The sequence below is a fragment of the Myodes glareolus genome, chromosome X, assembly GCF_982192425.1.
Source record: "Myodes glareolus chromosome X, mMyoGla1.1, whole genome shotgun sequence".
In the NCBI taxonomy this organism is placed as follows: Eukaryota; Metazoa; Chordata; class Mammalia; order Rodentia; family Cricetidae; genus Myodes; species Myodes glareolus.
This window is the reverse complement of record NC_142053.1, coordinates 9,850,408-9,866,447: the sequence shown is the minus strand read 5'-3', so window position 1 is coordinate 9,866,447 and position 16,040 is coordinate 9,850,408.

Here is a 16,040-nt window from a genome sequence, read left to right as displayed (position 1 = left end):
AGAGATTGTAATTAGCTTGATCTGTCACAGGACTACTATGATTCTATTAAGATTTTCAACCTGGCTCTGTTATTATTAAACCTATAATCTTTTACTATCATTATTTCATTTATTAATTGCAATCTGCTTTCATATTGGTATCACCTGCAATTTTTTTACATTTATTCCATAAACTTTCATGGTTATTTAGGAGATAGAGGTTCAGAGAACATGTTTAGTATACAAAAATTCTGTTAGTGGCAGGTAGAATTAGGGTGTATACTCTGAATCAATCTTTCATCTACCTAGTACTGTCTTCTAAGGAATAAAAATGAATGCAAATAGCTTCTTGGTTAGGTTAGGGATGGTAGCCTGTGTCCATTTCTTCTACTCAGAGCTAGGCCCCCATCTGACTTGAAACTCTGTAGGCCATGTGGATGCTGCCACAGTCTATGAGTGCCTCACCCTTGCTGTGCCTGGAAGACTTGGCTTCCTAGGAGTCACCCAGCATCTCTGGATTTTATGTTTTTGCCTCCTTTTTTGTGTATATCACTGATCCTTGAATGGATGGGTTTGAAGAAGATATCACATTTAGGACTGAATACTGCATAGCCTCTCACTCTCTGTACATTGTTCAGATGTGGATCTCTGTGTTAATTCCTATATACTGCAAGGAAACGCTTCTCTGGTGAGAGTGGAATGAGGTACTTTGCAATTGATATCTGCTGGCAAACAGAAGTCAGTTTTCATTAATGGAGTATTACTGAGTATCACTGAGTATATCCACAATACTCTAGGGCAGGCTCAATGCCCCAAAATAGTTGAGCAACACAAAACAAACTCCATGTTTTGTTTTGTTTCATTTTCCCTCAAATTTTGGTGGGTTTTGTTATTTTATTTTGCTTCATTTTCTTTAGTCAATTTCTTTTTTCTTGCTAGTCTTTTGCTTGCTTTGATTTTCGCTTTTTGTTTTGGTTTATATTTTCATATTTGTGTTTTATTTTTCTTTTTGAGAGAAATTAATGGCATGAAGTAGGTGGGATATTTTGGTCTCAGAGGGCCCAGGAAAAGGAAGACATCTAAATATATTGAATAAAAAAATAACTAAAACTATATATGTATATAAAATAAAATAAGAGTGCTAGCATAGTGTTGGACCAAAGAAAACAGTAAAAGAGAATTTAATTAAGTAAGCTGCAAAATGTTCCACATTTCCTTTCAAGTGAAGGAAACTTCTCATTTTAGAAGATGAGTGAAATGGAGATTGGATGGACATTAGATTACAAAAGACTATCAATATATTTTTACTTTCATGAGGGCAGGGATTTGTACCATTGTGTCCACTTGTATCTTTAGTATTAATAAATAAGGTAAGTTCTACAAAATAGTGTGAATTCAAAGTTTTGGTACTGCAAAAAACTTGAACTTAAACTAGTTCTGTTTGTTTTGTCCATGAGGGAAATTTAATACCAAATAAGCTGAAGATTCAGTTTCTGGTAAACTTGGGTCTAGAATAATCTTCAAATAATCATTACAGTCATTAGCTGACAGGCATTACATACTCTAATATCAGAAGCTTCTTCCGCAGATGAATCAGGCTTCCCTAAATAAACCACCAAATTTTCATTCATTTATGTAGGTAATAAAATCTTTTTTTGTTAGTTAAGCTATTGTGAATCTGAAGAACAGAATTTTACCAATGCATAATAAGCATGTATGTGAGAGAATTACTTGAAATAAGTATATAGAAGGTTGATGATCATAGAGTAGAGGTCCTGACACTTGATGAAATATTTTCAAAGTGTCAAGACATCAATAATTTGAAGTCCTCTGTTACTTTTCTTCATCTAGGTTTGAAAACTTCTATGGTGCTTTTTGTTTCAATTTCAGTTATTCAGAAGCAAATAGATTTTTTCCACACATCATGCAAAACAAAACACATAATAGATAAAATTTTATTTTCATGCACCCAATCTAAGCTACAATCCCCTTAATGAATCTTTGAGAAAACAAAGGTAGATTGAATCAAAGGTAGACTATTAATCTTTTTTAAGTTATATGATTTACTTAAGTTTTTCATTTTTGAAGCAAAAATCGATAAGGTCTTGCTAATATACATTTTCAGATCACAGATATATAGATTTATTAATATGCTTTAATGTAATCCACTTTCAGCAGACTGTCACTTCATGACTACTGACCACACAAAACACACACACACACATACATACACACACACACACACTTTTTATTTTTTTTATTTTTTTTTGTTGTATTTGTTTTCATTTATTTAGCCAAAAGCTTATACAATGTAATTTCTAAAAAATTGGTACGATTAGCAGTGGGTTTGCAGAAATTCCTAAAAATTTCACAACAGTCTCTTTCAAAATGGTATGGGCTGTTTTCTAGATACCTCTACTTCCAAGTTTCTGATACTATGATAGGAGAAGTGCATGCCCAGGACACCACACAGTTCAGAAAGCTAGTGAAACGGTTTGTGTTTGTTTCCTTGGATTGCTATAGCGAAGTTTCATGGTGGTGGTGGGGGGGGGGGAGTAGGGCAGCTTAAAACAATAACAATTTCTTATGCAAAACAAAACAAAAAGAACCAGAATCAGAGAAACAACCCCAAAACAGAAAGACAAGAAAGCGAAGTTGGAGATAGAGTACAATTTAGGAGTAGTCCCGGCTTCTTTACTTGCCGTGTGTAGAACGCTGAGTTTTTGATCTGTTGGAATTTACAATGTGTCTTCACAGAAGAGGATTAGAGGTATTCTTCTCTTAATTGTTTGGAGCATTAAAGCCTACAGGGGTTGGTCATCAACCCCTTCAGGTTCTAACAGCTTCTACCTAGTACTTTTCTACTTTTTCCCAAATTATCAAAACAAATTGTGGTTTTCTGAGTACAAAAAGCTTCTTGTAGTCGGGTGTGGTGGTACATGCCTTCAATCCCAGCAGTCGGGAGGCAGAGGTAGGTGGATCTCTACAAGGTCAGCCTTGTTTATAGAGCAAGTTCGAGGACAGCTAGGGCTATTACAGAGATAAACCTTGTCTTGAAACACAAAAATAAAAAAACTTCTTGCTGACAGTTCATCATATATATATATATATATATATATATATATATATATATATATATATATATATATATATGAATGAATATGATGACCATAATGACCAGTATCCATTGCTTTATTATTCTGAGTACATAATTATAGTGCTTATCTTTTATATATGATACAAATGCATGCCTTACTACAATCACAAAAATATTCTCACTGAATCACAAGCTGCTTTTAAAAGTACACAGACACACATGAACACAAACACAGCAAGCCTCGTCAGTAGCTTTTGAAAGCTAATTTTCAGTTGTGGTGTCCAGAGTGTGAGATTACTGGCGAATAAGATCACTTCAGTTGTAACTTGCTAACATAAGATACACTGGGATATGATGGAGGGGCCTGTGAGCCAATAAGATGTTCTTAAAAGAAACAATTTCAGATACAGTCATGGAGCAAAGAACCAGAAAATATGCAAGCAGTGGTTGGAGACGTGCTACCAGAACACCTTGATCACTCACGGCTGGAGACCATTAACCAAAAAATTGAAAGTAAGAAATTGTTATTGTTTTAAACACACACACTTTTTAAAGTCCTAGCTAAAATAGTGTATTATACATTAAAATATTAATCTCATCCCTTCATAGTACTAGGGGATAATATTCAATGTTTTTTTCAAAAACTGAATATGTTTTAGATTTTAAAATGGTAGGTTTAAGCATGGTACAAAACACAATTAATTTAGTCATATTTCTATTCAATCTCACACTACTTCGGATAATGCTGGCTTAAAATATAAAGTGAAAAGGGAAAGACAAAAATAAGAACGTTCAAATAATCTGAAAACTTGACACTTCATCCTACAGGAAGTACAGTTACAAATCACACGCTGATTAAAATAAATCCTCACCTCAGTTTTATTTATCTCAAATCTTATTGACAGCACATGTCTGGCTTGAACATTAAAAAAAAAAAAAGAAAAATACTATGTGAAAAGACAAAGAATGTTATACATGGTCATTCTTCTCTGTCATCCCAAGGCTTGGGATGATAGGCAGAGGGACTTCATTAAGTTCAAAGGCAGCCTTATCTACATAATGAGTTATCCTGGGCATATATAATGAGCCCTTGTCTCAAAAAGAAAACAGCAACAAAAAATGAGCAAACATCTGAATGAGATATACAGGTGATATATTTTGAAATTATAGGAAATCCAGGTAATTATTATTAATACTTAAGGGTCCCTTAAATAAATATTCAGAATATAAGTTATAAATTATTATACTTTAAACTACATTTACCTTAATTACCTTTCAAATAAACTAAAACATAAGTTAAGGACAGATTTTGGCAGAGTGAACTTTGAAAAGGATCCAACTTTACAGTATGTGCATGAAACCAATTTAAATGTAAAAATCTTATACACATTAATAACCAAATGAGTGAGAAAATACATCATGATTGTCTGTAATAAAAATCTATCTTTTGGATCCTTATCTCCCTGGCTGCTCCACAGGGGCAGCTTCCCCCAGCTAATCCCTCTCTCCTGCTACGCCATCCCAGCTGTCGGCCTGGAAACCCTCCCGTCCTCTCTCCCTTTTTTGGGGCTTAAATTCCTCCATCCCAGCCGGGGTGGGCACCACGGGTCGGGACAGGTGGTGAGTGCAAAGGGAAGGAAGTCCCTTGGTTCTAAGAGCCTGCCTGCAGTGAGCTAAGACTTCAGGCAAAGTGATTCCTGGTTAGCAAGGGACACTAATCCAGTAGAAGAAGACCCAGCGGAGGGAAGAGACATTGGAGGGCATCTGAAGGAAGAGATGGGCAGGCACCAAGGCAAAAATTCCTCCAACAATCTGAAAAACAACATGAAAACACCAGATCCCAGCGATCTTACGACAGAAGGACTTGAACGCCCTATTCCGGAAGAAGTGGAAAACAGTGTCATTATGAAAGCAATAGAGACTCTTAAACAGGGTATGAAAAACTCACTTAAAGAATTAGAAGACAAATATAACAAAAGGATGGAAGAAATGAGTAAAGAAATGGAAGACAAATATAACAAAAAGGTTGAAGAAATGAGTAAATTCGTAAATGATACCCTGGGAACCAAGAAAAAGCAATCAAACGGGTAATGGAATCAGTTCAAGAATTGAAAACTGAAACGGAGGCAGTGAGGAAAACACAATCCGAGGGCCAGCTGGATATGGAAAACCTAGGTAAACGAACGGAGACTACAGAATCAAACTTAACCAATAGAATACAAGAGATAGAAGAACGAATCTCAGATTGTGAAGACACCATAGAGAAAATAAATGCCCTGACCAAAGAAAACAGCAAATCCAACAAATTCTCATCACAAAACATTCAGGAAATATGGGACATAATAAAAAAACCAAATCTAAGAATAATAGGAGTAGAAGAAGGAGAAGAATTGCAGATCAAAGGTCCAGAAGATATATTCAACAAAATGATAGAAGAAAACTTTCCCATCCTAAAGAGGGTTATTCCTATGAAGGTGCAAGAAGCATACAGAACACCGAATAGATTGGATCAGAAAAAAACATCCCCTCACCATATAATAATCAAAACACAAAGCAGTCAGATTAAAGAAAGGATATTAAGAGCTGCAAAGGAAAAAGGTCAAGTAACCTATAAAGGTAAACCTATTAGACTTACACCAGACTTCTCTATAGAAACCATGAAAGCCAGAAGGTCCTGGATAGAGGTACTGCAGAAATTAAGGGACCATGGATGCCAGCCCAGACTACTTTACCCAGCTAAGCTTTCGTTCACTATCAACGGAGAAAACAAAATATTTCAGGATAAAAACAAATTTAAACAATACGTAACTACTAATCTAGCCTTACAGAGAATACTAGAAGGAAAATTACATCCCAAGGAATCCAACATTGCCAACACTGACTACAATAATTCAGACATCTAGCGACCCTTCACTAGCACAATTCAAAGAAGGAAAACACATACACTCTATTACCCCCCCACAAAAAAATGACTGGAGTCAACAACCAATGGTCATTAATATCTCTTAATATCAATGGACTCAATTCACCTATAAAGAGGCACAGACTTAGAGATTGGTTACGAAAACAGGATCCAACATTCTGCTGTTTACAAGAAACACACCTCAACCACAAAGACAGACACCTACTCAGAGTAAAGGGTTGGGAAAAGGTTTTCCAAGCAAATGGACCTAAGAAACAAGCGGGTGTGGCCATTCTAATATCTAACAAAATCGACTTCAAACTAAAATCAATCAGAAGGGATGGAGATGGACATTTCATACTCATAACAGAAACAACTCATCAGGAAGAAGTCTCAATCCTGAATATCTATGCCCCTAATGTAAAGGCACCCACATATGTAAAAGAAACACTTCTAGAACACAAGGCAGTCATCAAACCACACACGCTAATAGTAGGAGACTTCAACACTCCTCTCTCACCAATGGACAGGTCAATCAGACAGAAACCAAACAGAGAATTAAGAGATTTATTGGAGGTATTGAATCAAATGGACTTAACAGACATCTATAGAACACTCCACCCAAATAGGAAAGAATATACCTTCTTCTCTGCAGTTCATGGAACCTTCTCGAAGATTGACCACATACTCGGTAACAAAGAAAACTCCCACAGATACAAAAAAATATTAGTAACCACCTGTGTTTTGTCAGAACACCATGCATTAAAATTAGAATTCAACAACAACGCTACCCCCAGGAAATCAACAAACTCATGGAAGTTGAACAGTCAACTACTAAATTACCCCTGGGTCAGGGACAAAATTAAGAAAGAAATTAAAGTCTTCCTTGAATTTAATGAAAACAAAGACACAACATACTCAAACCTATGGGACACTATGAAAGCAGTGCTAAGAGGAAAGTTCATAGCAATAGGTGCCCAACTAAAGAAAACGGAGAAAGCACACATTGGAGACCTAACAGCACACTTGAAAGCTCTAGAAAAAAAAGAAGCTGATTCAACCAGGAGGAGTAGAAGACTGGAAATAATCAAACTGAGGGCTGAAATCAACAAAATAGAAACAGAGAAAACAATCCAAAGAATCAATGAATCAAAAAGCTGGTTCTTGGAGAAAATCAACAAGATTGACAAACCCCTATCCAAACTAATCAAACGGCAGAGAGAGAACTTGCAAATTAATAGGATCAGAAATGAAAAGGGGGATATAACCACAGACACAGAGGAAATTCAGAGAATCATTAGATCTTACTACAAAAGTTTATATGCCACAAAGTTGGAAAATGTAAAAGAAATGGACATTTTTTTAGATAAGTACCATATACCAAAGTTGAACCAAGAACAGTTGAACAATCTAAATAGACCTGTTAGTCGCGAAGAATTAGAAGCTGTTATCAGAAATCTCCCTGCCAAAAAAAGCCCAGGACCAGATGGTTTCAATGCAGAATTCTACCAGAACTTCCAGGAAGAGCTAATTCCTATACTCCTTAATGTATTCCATAATATAGAAACAGAAGAGTCATTGCCAAACTCCTTTTATGAAGCTACAGTTACCTTAATACCAAAACCACATAAAGACTCAACCAAGAAAGAGAATTACAGGCCAATCTCACTCATGAACATCGACGCGAAAATTCTCAATAAAATCCTGGCAAACCGAATCCAGGAACACATTAGAAAAGTTATTCATTATGATCAAGTAGGCTTCATCCCAGAGATGCAGGGCTGGTTCAACATATGCAAATCTATCAATGTAATCCATCATATAAATAAACTGAAAGAAAAAAACCATATGATCATTTCATTGGATGCTGAAAAAGCATTTGACAAAATTCAACACCCATTTATGATAAAGGTGTTGGAGAGACTGGGGATACAAGGATCATACCTAAATATAATAAAAGCAATATACAGCAAGCCGACAGCTAACATCAAATTGAATGGAGAGAAACTCAAAGCCTTTCCACTAAAATCAGGAACACGACAAGGCTGTCCACTCTCTCCATACCTCTTCAATATAGTGCTTGAAGTTCTAGCAATAGCAATAAGACAACATAGGGAGATCAAGGGGATTCGAATTGGAAAGGATGAAGTTAAACTTTCGTTATTTGCTGATGATATGATAGTGTACATAAGTGACCCCAAAAACTCTACCAAAGAACTCCTACAGCTGATAAACACCTTTAGTAACGTGGCAGGATACAAGATCAACTCCAAAAAGTCAGTGGCCCTCCTATACACAAAGGATAAAGAAGCTGAGAGGGAAATCAGAGAAACATCACCTTTCACGATAGCCACAAATAGCATAAAATATCTTGGGGTTACTCTAACCAAGGAAGTGAAAGACCTATTTGACAAGAACTTTAAGTTTTTGAAGAAAGAAACTGAGGAGGATACCAGAAAATGGAAAGATCTCCCTTGTTCTTGGATTGGGAGGATCAACATAGTAAAAATGGCAATTCTACCAAAAGCAATCTATAGATTCAATGCAATCCCCATCAAAATCCCATCAAACTTCTTCACAGACCTTGAGAAAACAATAATCAAGTTTATATGGCAAAACAAAAAACCCAGGATAGCCAAAACAATCTTATACAATAAAGGAACTTCAGGAGGCATTACCATCCCTGACTTCAAACTCTATTACAGAGCTACAGTATTGAAAACAGCTTGGTATTGGCATAAGAACAGAGAAATCGACCTTTGGAATCGAATAGAAGACCCGGATATTAACCCACAAACCTATGAGCACCTAATTTTTGACAAGGGATCTAAGGGTACACAATGGAAGAAGGAAAGCATCTTTAACGAATGGTGCTGGGATAACTGGATGTCAACCTGTAGAAGGATGAAAGTAGATCCATACCTATCACCATGCACAAAACTCAGGTCCAAATGGATTAAAGACATCAACATTAATCCGTCCACCTTGAACCTGATAGAAGAAAAAGTGGGAAGTAGTCTACAAGATATAGGCACGGGAGGCCTCTTCCTAAGCAGGACCCCAGCTGCACAGACAATAAGAGAAACAATGAATAAATGGGATCTACTGAAACTGAGAAGCTTCTGTAAAGCAAAGGACACTGTCAGTAAGACCAAAAGGCTACCTTCTGACTGGGAGAAGATCTTCACCAACCCCTCATCAGACAAAGGTCTGATCTCCAAAATATACAAAGAACTCAAGAAACTAGGCACTAAAACTCTAATTAACCCAATTAAAAAATGGGGTACTGAAGTGAACAGAGAATTCACAACAGATGAACTTCGAATGGCCAGAAGACACTTAAGGTCATGCTCAACCTCCTTAGAGATCAGGGAAATGCAAATTAAAACCACTTTGAGATACCATCTTACACCTGTCAGAATAGCTAAAGTCAAAAACACCAATGATAGCCTATGTTGGAGAGGATGTGGGGTGAGTGGAACACTCATCCATTGTTGGTGGGAATGCAAACTTGTGCAGCCACTGTGGAAATCAGTGTGGCAGTTTCTCAGGAAACTGGGAGTCAATCTCCCTCGGGACCCAGCAATTCCACTCTTGGGAATATACCCTAGAGATTCCCTAGCATACTACAAAAGCATTTGTTCAACTATGTTCATAGCAGCAATATTTGTAATAGCCAGAACCTGGAAACAGCCTAGGTGCCCCTCAATAGAAGAATGGTTAAAAAAGGTGTGGAACATATACACATTAGAGTTTTACTCAGCGGTAAAAAATAATGACATCTTGAATTTTGCATGCAAATGGATGGACATAGAAAACGCTTTACTGAGTGAGGTAAGCCAGACCCAAAAAGAGTAACACGGTATGTATTCACTCATAAGTGGATTCTAACCATAATTTAAAGGTCTTTGAGCCTATTATTCGTGATCCTAGAGAAGCTAAAGAAGACGAACCTGATGAAGATTATTTAGCTATCCGCCAGGAGGTAGGAAACAGTCAAGAGTCCCAGGTAACCTTGGGTGCATGGGGGGGGGGGGGTGGGAGGGAGGGTTGTTGGAAGGGGAGAGGGTTAGAGAGAAGGGAGTAGGGGAGGAATGGAGAAAGCTTGGTTGACCGGGATGGGGGGAAGGGAGGAAGGATGAATATGGGATCAGGGAAGAATATATTTCAACTAAGGGTGTCATTTTAGGGTTTATAGGAAACTTGATTATATATGGGATCCCAGGTCCAAGGAGAGATCCCCAGATTGTTCTCTGGACAGAGGAGAGGGTGCCTGAACCGGCCTTGGCCCATAACCATACTGATGAATATTTTGCTTATCACCATAGATCCTTCATCTGGCGATGGATGGCGATACAAACGGAGACCCACATTGGAGCACCGGACTGAGCCCCCCAAGGTCCAAATGAGGAGCAGAAGGACGAAGAAAATGACGAAGGACTGCGAGGGATGCTATCACCCACTGATACAAGGGGTCGGATCTAATGAAAGTTTACCAAGGGTAGTTGGACTGCGACTGAATGAGCACGGGATCCAACCAGATTCTCTGAATGTGGCCGGATTTTCTGAATGTGGCTGGCCCGGAGTCTTTCTGAGAAGTCATTGACAATGTCACTAGGACTAGTTTCCTCTGCATATACTGGATTTTTGGGATCCAGTCTGTTTGGATACTCACCTTCCTGGACCTGGAGGGAGGGGGGACGATCTTGAACTTCCCACAGGGCTTGAAACCCTGACTGACCTTAGGGACAAAGAGGGAGGAGGAGAGGGAGTGGGGGGAGTGGGAGGGTGTTGGGAAGAGGGGCGTAAATGGAAACTTTTAAAATAAAAAAAAATCTATCTTTTGGGGGTTGTGGTGTTAGAATGAGACCTCCATTTGTTGCAGCGAGTACTACTTGTTTGTTCCCATCCTCCTGGCTTGCTTAGACCTGAAATAATCACACAGAAACCATATTATTTAAATCAATGCTTAGCCCATTAGCTCTAGCTTCTTATTGGCTAACTCTTACATATTAATTTAACCTATCTCCATTAATTTGTGTATCACCACGTGGCAGTGGTTTACCAGCAAAGTTTTGGCATGTCTGACTCTGGCCGTGGCTGCATAGCATCTCTCTCTGACTCTGCCCTTCCTTCCCCCAGCATTCAGCCTAATTTTCCCTTCCTAGCTAAGTTCTGATTTACTATAGGTTCAAAGCAGCTTCTTTATTCATTAATAGTAATCAAGGCACACAGAGGAAAAGCCCACATCATATATGTGTTAAAAAAACTGTAGTAATGATGTACTTTCTTCAATATGGGAATAAAGTACTAGTAGCATGTTCTGCTGAAGAATATTCACTTGTTAGAATACCTGAACATATTTCCACATGAAGCAAACAAAGGATTGGGATTGCTTTTAGATCTCCACTGTGAGAATTTGACAGAGTTCCAGGAGAGAAAATTTATTAGTGTGGGATTCTCTATTCAACTTCCAGCAATAGTGAATAAGATGATTTATGTACTTATAAGATGGTTGCTCTATAAGCTTTATCTTCCAAAGAAGATCAGGTGTTAGTTAGCCTTTTATTATTTTGAAAAGATAACTGTTAAGATAATATAAGAGGAGAAGGATTTGTTTTGATTCAGTTCATGATTTGATCACTGTGTTCTTATACAGGCGTGTGGTGAGAAGTAACATCATAGTGGTAGTATAAGATGATAGAGCTACTTACTTTATGAATGACAGGACAAAGAGAGACAAATAAGAAGTAGGTCAAAATACTTTTCATGGAAATATTCTGCTTCCTCCAACCACATAATACCCAATTCATGCTTGGGATCTAGACAGAGTTCTCAAAAGAAGAAATAAAAATGACTAAAAAATAACTCAAAAATGTTTATTATCCCCAGAAATTAGGCAAATGCAAATGAAAACAGCTTTGATATTTCACCTCATCACAGTCAGAATAGCAACGGCCAACAAAATCAACAACAACAAAATGCTAGATGGGATATGGGGGAAAGGGAACCCTCATTTACTGTGAGTGGAATGGTAAAGTGATGCAACCACTATAAAAATCAGTGTGGAGAATTCTCAGAAAGCTAAAAATAAGTCTACCATATGTTCTAGACATACCATTCCTTGGCATATGCCCAGAGGACTGGATATCCTACACCACAGATGCTCAGCCATGTTTATTGCCTCTCTATTCATAACAGGTTGGAAATGGAAACAATCTAAATGCCCTACAACTGAAGCATAGAAAAAGAAAATGTATGTCACATATAAACTATAAAATTGCATTTAGCTGTACAGAAAAATGAAATCATAAAATTTTCAGATAAGTGGGGAGAACTAGAAAATATCATATTGAGTGAGGTAAACCAGACCCAGAAAGACAAACATAACATACACTTCCTCATCTGCAGTGCTCAGCTCCAAATCTTCAGTTCTAAGTATAGTTTTCACGTCTCATCAATGAAATCTCTCTTTAGAACAGATGGAGACTTAGTTACTGTTCTATAGCAGTGAAGAAGCAGGAAAACCAAAGCAAGTTATAAAAAGAAGTATTTAATTGGGAGCTTGCTTATAGTTTCAGAGGGTTAGTTCATGACCATTATTGCAGAGAGCATGCCAGTACGTAGGCAGTAATGGTACTGGGGCAGTAGCTGAGAGATCATATCTAATTTGTAAGCTGGGAAAAGAGAGAGAGAGAAAGAGAGAAGGAGAGAGAGAGAGAGAGAGAGAGAGAGAGAGAGAGAGAGATTAAATCTGTCTGTCATAGGCTTTTGACACCTCAAAGCTCACCCTCAGTGACAAACTTCCTTCAACAAAGTCACACCTCCTAAAAGTTCTACCAACTATGGACCAATTATTCATACTTATCAGCATATGGGGGCCATTATCATACAAACAACCACAAAGACCATAAGAGAAAAACACAGCCAACAAAATGCTGATAACAAGAGAACATCTGGTGCCCAATTTCAAATAATATACCTATAATACAATTCTCAAATATAAGGCTCTGAGATCTTTGCAGAACAAGGGATAAAAAAAAACAACAAAAAAACTAAGAGGCATAGAAATGGTGCGTTTATTATGAAAATGTCTCCTACTAATGTCAGAAAGCATGCACCAATGAATTCTCATCAACATAGTTACCCAAACAAGACTTGAACAATGATGAAATCAATGAACTTGTTAACATGGAAGAAATAAAGCTCACAGAGCCTCAGCTACAGACTAAGAAGTACAGGCAATTGGGAAATGCTGAGAACGGAAAAAATGGTCTTCCCTAAGCAAGGGCTTCTGAAATTGGTTATTGAATACCAAATGGTCAGCCCAGAGATCATGTTTATACAAGTAACATTATATGGACTGATCAGGATGCATTTATAACATATAAATATATATATATTATATTATATAATATATATATATATATAATAGTTAAAGCAAAAGAGGAAATAAATTTGGTAAAAGAACAAGGGGCACATGGAAGGAGTTGAAACAGAAATGGATGGGGGTAAATAATATAATCACAATTTATAAACAAATTTAAAAGTGTTATATAAAAGTAATTAAGGTATACCATACAAGAAAACTGATCCTTAGTTCCTTAGTATGGAAAGTAATGCAAATATTTCTGGTCTGATGGTGTTGCTCCTTTGGAACAACATTCCAGGATGGAACAACGATCTATCCTGAATTTGTTGAAACTTGCAGGTATTAAAGAAACTTTTTTTATTAAAAATTTCTGCCTCCTCCCATTCCCCCATTTCCCTCCCACTGCCCCCACTACCCCTCTCCCTCCCTCTCCAGTTCTAAGAGAAGTCAGGGTCCCCTGCCCTGTGAAAAGTCCAAGTCCCTCCCCCTTCTATTCAGGTCTAGAAATGTGTGCATCCTAACAGACTAGGCTCCCAAAAAGCCAGTACATGCAGTAGAATCAAAACCCGGTGTCATTATCATTGGCTTCTCAATCCGCCCTCATTGTCAGCCACAATCAGAGAGTCCGGTTTGATCACATGCTCGTTCAGTCCCAGTCCAGCTGCTTGGTGAGCTCCCATTAGATCAGTCCCACTATCTCCATGGGTGGACGCACCCCTCGCGGTCCTGACTTCCTTGCTCATTTTTTACTTCATGAAAAGTTTCCCTATAATGTAGAATTTTTTTTAAAAAGAGAGAAACCTGGAGTAAGAAAGAAAAGTTTCTAGGTTAAATCAGAATTATCAAAACAATTGTTAGGAGAAACATTTATGCTTACACTTGGAAATTTAAATTTATCTCAAGCACATGTTTTGTCAAGTGTTGAATTACACATAGTAATGATACATTTGGGGTATTATTGCATCATGTGAGTAGTATATGTTATCAAATTTAACTGATTATAGCAGAGAAGAAACCAGGAATGTCAAGGTCAAGGAGAACCCCTCGGATTTTGTTTAACAGTTTGATAATTTATGTTTTTAAAAAAATTCCTTTCCTGAAATTAGATTATAGAAGCAAATATATCAAATTTGAAGAGAAAAACTGAAATTTAAGGAAAGGGTGGAAGAGATATCATGGTGAGTGAAGATGAGTAACTGCATGAATTGATGTAGAATCTGACAGTTTCCTAGTAGTACAAAAGTAAAGACATTTTTGTATGTTACTATGCTTTGCCAGGATGAACACACTCTATTTCTCCAAATCTGTAAAATGGTTAGTTTACATGGCAAGTGAGACATTTTAACTGTGATTAAAACAAGGGGTTTTTAACATGGAGAGGTAATTGTTTAGTCATCCAGTTAGCCTAATATAATTCGAAGAGTATTTATAAGATGACTTAAAGACCATAAAGAACAGAAAAAGGGAGGGAAGAATAAAATAGATATTTGAATGATTTATTTTAAAGATGGAAAGAGGAATCATTATCAAATGAATAAAAGAAATTTCTATACAAGTGAGAAATAAATATGCAAGAATATTGATTTTTCTCTTGAGTCTCTAGAATGAACCACATCATGATTTTTAATGGGATTAATTACAGATTTGTGGCCTTCAGGAGTGTAAAGTAAATCTGTTTCATTTGAATCAAAGTTTGAAACAATTTAGCAGTGATTTTCACCACATCCAAACTTTTATATTTGCATAGCTTGTCCTAGTTGAAAATATTTTTTCTATAAGTTATAACTAGATTTGATGGAATGACTAAAGGATGTACAAAATGCGAAGTTCACTAAAGACAGGTAATTACTTGAACTCTTAAGGAACATCTACAAATGTATTTGTGCCTTACATAATAACTCTTTTGTTGAAATTCTGTTGCAGGATAACACCAAAACTTGACACACATTTAGGGCAGAGTGTGTGTGTGTGTGTGTGTGTGTGTTGCAAAAGGAATTCATGAATTGTATATTTAATACAAATTTAAAATTGACTAAGTTGTTCATGATATTTTCTTTGAACAGAGCAGCTGATGTTACTACATATTTCTGGACTCTAGTGAAATATTACTTGCAGAAGAAGTTGGAATACACCAAATTCTATATTCTCATAATGAAAAATGTATTTCAATGTATAAAAACATGACTGAAAGGTAATCCAAACTAGTTCCTCTGAATGTGGTTGACAGTTGCATGGCTGGGGCAGACTGAGGGGCCACTGGCAGTGGCACCAGGATTTATCCTACTGCATGTACTGGCTTTTTGGGATCCTATTCCCTTTGGATAGATACCTTGCTCAACCTAGATATAGTAAGGAGGGCCTTAGACCTTCCACAAGCCTTTATTTCTTACAATTTCTGAGGATTAAATAGGGGTGGGGTGGGAGAGTGGGTGGAGGGGGTGGAAGGAGGGGAGGGAGTGGTAACTTGGATTGGTAATTTTTTAAAATCTAATAAATTAAATAATAATAATAATAATAAATAAAGTGTAGTGACTAAGACTAAAAAGATAAGCTTGAATACATATGGGAGAAAACATAAACTCTATCACAATGAATAACTACATGTAGTACTAATTACACATTTGTGCTAATGTAAAGGTCACATAAAGAAAGACTTCGAATTTATCATATCATATACAATTCATTAGTTT